Source organism: Microtus ochrogaster (assembly GCF_000317375.1).
Source record: "Microtus ochrogaster isolate Prairie Vole_2 chromosome 14 unlocalized genomic scaffold, MicOch1.0 chr14_random_3, whole genome shotgun sequence".
Taxonomy (NCBI): domain Eukaryota; kingdom Metazoa; phylum Chordata; class Mammalia; order Rodentia; family Cricetidae; genus Microtus; species Microtus ochrogaster.
The window spans coordinates 12,706,863-12,715,124 of NW_004949098.1; positions in this window are offsets into that span (position 1 = coordinate 12,706,863).

Genomic DNA, 8,262 nt, shown 5'->3' on the forward strand with positions numbered 1-8,262 from the left:
GAGAAGCCAAGGACGATGGAACGGGATTTTGATCCTACTTAATGTTCCGGCTTTGTGGGAGCCTAGCCAGTTTGGATGTTCACCTTCCTAGATATGGACGGAGTGGGGAGGACCTTGGACTTTCCACAAGGCAGGGAACCCTGACTGCTCTTTGGACTGGAGAGGGAAGCGGAAAGGAGTGGGGGGAGGGGGAGAAGGGTGGGAGGAGGGGGAGGGAAATAGGAAAAAAAGTAAAAATGAAAAAAAATAATAAAACAAACAAAAAAAGAAAAAGAGGTCTCAGGTATATATACGGGTATATGTAGGCCTTTGAGGAGAGAAAATTTCAAGATGGGGAAAGGGAGCAAGATTGCAGAGAGTAGAGGAACGGAAGCAAGTTATTAGGCTTTGCTTTTAAGGTACGTCAGTAAAAAGTTGGAGAGACTAAGAGATGCACTGCTCTCACAGAGAACCTGAGTTGGATTCCATCCTGGGTTCCAGGATGGATGACTCATAAGTGCCTATAACTCCATCTCCAGGGTGTCTGAGGCCCAGGACCTCTGAGGACACCCACAAACACATGTACAGAAACACAAGTGCATGCATGTACACACACATACACACAAATAAACATCATCAAGATCAATGTTTTGCTCCCTTATTTAAGTGACAGAGATATGATCCGTCCAGGTGAAGTGCAGGAGACTGAACAGATACGAGAAGGAGGGGCGGGTGCAATGGGTTCTGAAGTTGAGAGCAGAGTATGAGGGTGCTGTGTAACAGATGGAGAGGAGGCTGGCTGGAAGGCCATCTTAAAACATGACCCTACCAAAAAATAGGCATTCTCAGTCTGTGGGGGCAACGATGGGGTCTGGGGTGTTGTTTGCCTTCAAAGACTGCATGACCAAATATGCTCTGGTCATTGATCACAAAGATAATTTCTAGTTTTTCAACATTTTAAGTAATAGCAAAAAAACTTATCCTTTTCATTGAAAAAACCAATAGTACAGTTGAACACTGGATCCATTTCCTCCCCTTTTCCTTTATCGCATTGAAGTAGCAATTGCTCATTATCTAGGAAATGAGATGGCACACAGTAATGAGAGCCAAGTGAAGCCAGCATCTAAAATTTGAATAGCAGAGCTAGTGTAATGGCTTGTGGGTAAAGGCACCTGCCCACAAGCCAAACAGCCCAAGTTTGATCTCCAGGATCAAGTGGCAAGGTTCTTGAATTTATATGAAACAGAAACTTATAACAAAAAATATTGCCACAACAAAGGGTTTTTGTTTGTTTGGTTAGCTTGCTTTTGAGACAGGGTCTCCCTGTGTCTCCTTGGCTGGTCTCGAAATCACTATATAAACCAGCTGGCCTCAGACTCACAGAGCTCCAGTTGCCTCTTCCTCCCACCACCACTCTTGCTCATTGCAAGGAAGTCCTGGTGTGTGTCCGTCCGTTAGGACCGCTCTGGACTGCAGGTCAGAGGTTCTGCGTGGCTCTGTGAGACGTGTGTAGAGAAAGCACAAGAAAAGGACTGTGGGAAGACTCAGCAAATTGTCTGCTCGACCTGAGGAGGTGACGTGGAGCACAGGACCACGTGACCTTAAATCTGATCTTATACAAGAGGAGGTGTTTGCTGCTCTGCCTTTCTACAAATTCTAGAAAATTTATGGGAAAAACCAAGTTATTTGTGGAAAGACACGGACATTTTGCAGAGGATTTTACCTTCTTAAATGTGTGGATAACCTTTTTGTTTAAGAAGAAATTGCCAGCAAGATATGGTAGCCTTTAACCTCAGCACTCTGGAGGCAGATATGGAACTCCATGACTTCCAGGTCAGCCTGGTCTACATAGTGAGTTTTAGGACAGCAGAAGCTATGTAGAGTCCTTGTCTCAAAATAACAAAAATAAAAATAAACATAAGAAATTGCCTTCCTTAAGTTAAAAATAAAATCTGTGTTGGAGCAGCAAAAACACAACAACAGGCTTCAATTAAGAGAGTTCTTTCTGCCAGGCGGTGGTGGGGCACGCCTTTAATCCCAGCACTCGGGTGGCAGAGGCAGATGGATCTCTGTAAGTTCAAGGCCAGCCTGGTCTACAAGAGCTAGTTCCAGGACAGGCTCCAAAAGAGCTACAGAGAAACCCTGTCTCGAAAAACAAAACAAAACAAAAAACACCAAACAAACAAAAAGCAGAGAGTTCTTTCTTTCTTTTTAGGTTTAATTCTAAAAGAATAGTGTGGGGGCTGAAAAGATGGTTCCAAAGTTAAGAGCACTTTTTGCTCTCACAGAAGCCCTGAGCTCAGTTCCCAGCACCTCCATGGTTGCTCACAACCATAGGAGACCAGGTGTCCACTTCTGACTTCTGTGGGCACCAGGCAGACTGTGTACATAGACATATACACAGGCAAAACACTCATACACGTAAATAAAATAACCTAAAAAGTAAACCACAAAATAACAGTTTTAATCCTTTTTATCCAGCATATTATATTGTTTATAGTTTTAGTGGCTTTCCTTCCAACAAAATTGCTAACAATGCCAGGAGGTGGTGGCGCACGCCTTTAATCCCAGCACTCGGGAGGCAGAGGCAGGCGGATCTCTGTGAGTTCGAGACCAGCCTGGTCTACAGAGCTAGTCCCAGGACAGGCTCCAAAGCCACAGAGAAACTCTGTCTCGAAAAACCAAAAAAAAAAAAAAATTGCTAACAAATTTTCACGTTGTAAATAATATTAATGAAAGTCAATTGATGAGCAATATAAATTAGACTACTTCTTCCATTTTCAGAAAAGTCAAGTCCCATTTTGTCTTAAGCAAGTAATTTTACAAAAATGTATGCTTTTTTTTTTTTCCTCCAGAGTTTTCACATTTGATGAAAAGGCACTAAGGACATCCATTTCGAGAAAGGTAAGCTAATTTTAACTAAATAACAGATGGCTCAGAGACATTTGAATTTTAAATGAGGACGGAGCTACAGCTGCACACATGCAGTGTGTATCGAGCTCATCAGAGCCTCCTCGGTCTGGAGTTTTGATGTAGTTTGGATACACGCATAAGCTTAAAAAGCCAAGTGTGTGGGGGGGGGTGTGTGGGGGGGGGAGGAACTAGACAAAGATTCTAGCAAAGCAGCTGACCAAAATAAAAGACGGTCAGAAAAATATATCATTGCCTATTCAAAAGAAAACTGGCAATTATTATCAGGTTGTTACATCTACAACGTAACAATTCCCAGATAGAGTTTTCCTGAGACTTGGAAATAATTTCAGGGGTTCTCCAGACTAAGAGTACGCTTATGAAGCTCCTCATAGGGCTAAAAGTTGCATGGTGTCACCCGACTTCAAGGCCAAGCATTGTATAAGATCTGTCACTTTTAGGCTCTTGTTTCATTTTTGGAGGTAGGGTCTCAAGTGCTTCAGACTTACTGTGTGGCTGGGGACAACCTCGAACTCCTGATCCTCCTTCCTCCAGTTCCCAACTGCTAGGATTATAGACCTGTACCACTCTGCTCAGATAAAATCGACCATGTTCATGAATCCTGTAGTAAATACTGTAGGAGAGGCTGAGCAACACTAACCTGAAGATCCCCAGTGTTCAAGTCCATAAGTGAAGGCATAAGTCACAAACAATCCCATACCAGTTTGGAATTATGATTAATAGAATGGTTATTTATTTAAAGGGGAAAAACTTACAGATCATGGTCCCAGACAACAGCCCTCTGCACAATCAGGAAAGGAGCCTAGTCGCGGGAAGCAGAGCTGGAAGCAAGAGCAAGTGGAGGGCAGGCGCTGCTTTTTTAAAGGGAGAGAGACCACACCCCAGTGGGCTGGTATCTCAGCGGCTATTGGCTGAAGGGGTGGAAGGAGCTCCTGCAACACAGAAGCACTAATGTGATAGCAAGTGGAAGATTCTACATCCCATGTGATGCACAGCACAGTTTCTTCAGCATCTCCAAACAGGGGTACCATGGTGGTGGGAGGTGTGTGACGCTCAGTACAATGCACAAACTGCTTCAAACACAAGATCGTTAAGAAGATAAAGCCTTACCTTCAATCCATATTTACAAGGCTTGTATCAATGAACCCTATGTTCAGATTTGAGTTTTATCTCTAGATAAATGATCATTCATGTATGTATTCCAAAATTTAAAAATCTGTGACAGATTGGTTCTGGAATTACCTCCATGGCTTAAAAATGTGCCCATGAAGGAATTATCGGGACCGGGACTACTCCTGTGTTTTTCTTTGCTTCACGGCTTTCTCAAGGACAACAACCTCGGCCACATGCTTGGCCATGATCTATTGTAACACCACAGACCCAAAGGTCAAATAACCATAGACTAACTTCTTAGAAACCATGAGCCAAAAAAATCTTTCTTCCTTTTCAACTAATTATCCGAGGGTATTTTGTCCCCCGGATGCAAATCTGACTCATACAATCCAAAATCTAGCTCCAAAAGTCATTTTGGAAGCCAACCTGTATGTTACAATGTATAAAGGTAATAAACAAATAACAGAAGGTGTAAATGGCATTGCCAGTCTGTCAATATTACTAAACTTAGTTTCTTTTTATCTTAAGGACATATGTATACATGTTATTAGTAACATGTTATATGTGGTATATATTCAATAGATATTTTGTATACCTTCAAGGACATATGTACCCATTTTGGAAGCTACAGTTTTAGGCAGAGAATTCCACAGCTGACATCGCAGTCAATCAGCCTCATTTACTGGCACTATGTCTCCATCCAGCAGTATCAGACTACTATGTATTCTTTTCAAGTGTCCATGGTAAAATTTATCAAAATATAATTTATTCTGGTCCATACAGCAAGTGTCAATAAAGTAAAATGAACTCAAATCATGCAAAGTATACTGTGTACCAATGCCTGATGCAAGTTTGCTGGAGCGACCCCCAAATACCTGGGGACAAACTAATGAGTCACAACGAAATCAAAGTGGAGACTGCAAAGTATTTTTGAACTGAAAGAAGATAAAAACACAGCCACCAAAATGTCTGTGGTGTGCTCCTAGCAGCATCTAAGTGTAATTTAAAAACACAAACACTGAGATTAGAGCAGAACAAAATCTCCAAAGTCAGCGACGACAGCTTCTATCTTAAAGAACTAGAAAAAGATTAAACTTAAAGCAAGGGAGGAAATAATAAAAATCAAAATAAATATGCACTAATTAAAAAATTAATTAGAAAACCAAGAGAATAAATTAAGCCCAAAAAATTTTTCTTTGAAAAAATAGTAGCTCAACTTCCAGCAAGGGCGATTCTGCCACTGTCAGAGAGTTAATGTGAAGGGAATCGTGGCATCCCACACGCACCACTGACGTGCCAGGGGAAACTAGGGAGGCTGTTCCATGAGTACCATAGGTCAGTGCGGTGGTTTGAGTGAAAATGGCCCTCAGAGACTCATGTTTGCGTGTGTGGTTCCCAGTTAGTGGAAACGTTTGGGAAGGTTTAGGAGGAGTGGCCTTGTTGGAGGAGGTGTGTCCCTCAGGGGTGGGCTTTGAGGTTTCAAAAGCCCACACCAGGCCCAGTTGCTCTCTCTGCCTGAAGCTTACAGATCAGGATGTGAGCTCTTGGCTACAGCTTGCCTATCACCAAACTGCACATGCCCCCAAATAAATGTTTTCTTCATAAGTTGCCCTGGTCATGGTGTCTCATCACATCAAATAAAGTCAGTAAAAATTGCCAGATTGGTTCCTAGCATAAATAGCCGTGGGAGAGTAAAATTAAAGTTGAATTTTCCTAAGTAGCTGAGTGTAATCTTCTATTTGGTGGAAAATCTATGAGAAGTTCTGGTTCCTGACTATAAAATAGAGACCTGTATATTTTTTATAACTTAATCCTTTATTGATTCTTTGGAAATTTCACATCATGCACCCAATCCCTTTCACCTCCTGGTCCCTGCATATTTGCCCCTAACTCTTGCAATGTCCTCCCCCAAAAGAAACCCCCAAGATGAATTAAAAACAAAACAAACAAAACCCCACCTCACTCCCCTGTCTTTCCCATCTCTCCAGCATCTCTCTATTCCTCCTAGCCACATTCAGAGTGGCTGTGTGTCCCACAGTATATACACCCCTTTGTCTATTCAGCCCGACCCACAAATGTTCATTGCACTGAGTCATTGGTTTGGTTCAAGGCCTCTGACCTCACTGGACCCTCACGGAAACTCCTCTCAGCTGCTGGTGCCCTGCCCGAGTCACAGAGATCCCGTGGCAATCATTCCACAGCATCAGTCCCTTTGCACGCTCCACCAGGCCACAGATGGGGTAGATGTTAGTGTGGACCAACCCAAGGCCCAGGATGTGGGCCTTGGTGGTACCTGAGCTGGTAAGAGACTTGTATATTTTGTATGTAAAAATGACTCAAGAGAAAAGCTGGGTAGAGAAGCATCGTTTACTTCTGGGCCTCAGGACAGTCATCTAAAATAGGCATCAGGGTGATTAAAGATGATCAACGGTTAGGAGCACTTACTACTCCTGCAGAGTGCCTGAGCTTAGTTCCTAGCACCCACATCTGCAGTACAAACACACCTGTAATTGTAACTCTGATGCCCTCTTCTGGCGTCCCTAGGCAACTGCACCAACGTGCACATTCCCCTACTCGGACATGCAGACACATAACTAAAAATAATAGGAAAGGTAGGAAGCTGCCTGCAAAACAACCTAGCTTAAATTAAAACACCCAAGACATTTTTCAAAAACATAACATACTGTAAGTAAAGGAAAGAGGAAATAAATCCATACATGTCATAGAAAGCATATATGCATGCTCACATACATGATACTTGATGCACTTAATATTTCTAGTAAGATGCTTTGAAACATGAGTTGTAGGTGATTGTTAAGTTGCCTGTGAATCAAGTATCTCTTACTTGTATTCTGGAATTTTAAGTTTGCTATAAAGCAGGCAGAAACCTTCTGTTTAATGGAGGAAGGGCTTCTCCTGTTCCTGCACCCTTGAATCTCAAGGGTGTGCAGCCCTGCTTGCCACCATGTGGTGACACCACACAGGGCCAGCTCCCACTCTGCAACTTGCTTCACCCCCAAGGGTGTGGGCTTGAGAAACAAATGTCCTGAGGTTTTAGACATGGGAATGTTATAAACTGGTAAGTAGTTAATAATCCAAATCCAAGCAAGGAGCTGGAGATGTGGCTCAGGGCTTAAGAACACTGACTTCTCTTGCAGAGGATCCAAGCCCCATTCCCAGAACCCATATGGCATCTCACAACTGCCTGTAACTCCAGTTCTAGGAGATCTGATGCCCCCGTTGGCCTCTGTGGGCACCTGAACACACATAATACACATACACACACACACATACACACACACACACACACCACACCACACCACACACACATCCATTTTTTTAAAAAAAAAGATAGAAAAGAATTAGCAACAATCTACAAAAGCAATCTTTTGGGGGTTCATGTGGCATAGGGAATCTCTGAGCATAGAGCAGCATTCAAGAGTCTCCAAAGGGTGGGAAACAGCAGGATCAAGAATATTGTGAGCAAAGAACATGAGGGGGTTGATTTGAATTAGAGAAGGAAGCTTAAACTGTTTCCAGAACACTGGGTCAGTAATGAGAGGGACAAGGAAGGTTACTGCTTTAATGAGTGGCATGGATGGTGACCCCTAGACAAGTGGGCAGCGCATGGTGACCTCCATAAGTCGTATTTTAGGAGATGACTGTTTATTATTTATAATATACCATTTGACTTTGTGTGAACTGTTTCCTTTAGAGTTCCTCAAGCAAAAACAAAACGAAAACCCCCAATGGGTAAGAGCACTCAAAATACAAACCCTAGGACCTGAGTGTGAATCCCCAGTCCTCACATAAAAAGTAGAGCACATCTGTACACACCTGTATGCCCAGATTTGAGCGGCAGAGGAAAAAGATCCCAAGAGCTCACTGACAAGCCAGTCTATCCTAAACGGCAAGTCAGTGCTCTGTTATTCGGCAACAAGGAAGAGACTGATAGAGGAAGATGCCCAAGGTCCTGCTCTGAGCCACACACGTTTATACAAGAGTGGAAACACCTGCACACTCACATGCATGCACCACTCACCAGACACACAGACAGAGACACAGGCACACACACAGATACAGAGGCAGGCACAGAGACACAGGCACACACACAGATACAGAGGCACACACACAGACAGAGACACACACACAGACAGAGACACACACAGACACACACACACAGACACAGGCACATAGACACACACAGACACATACACAGACACAGGCACAGAGACACAG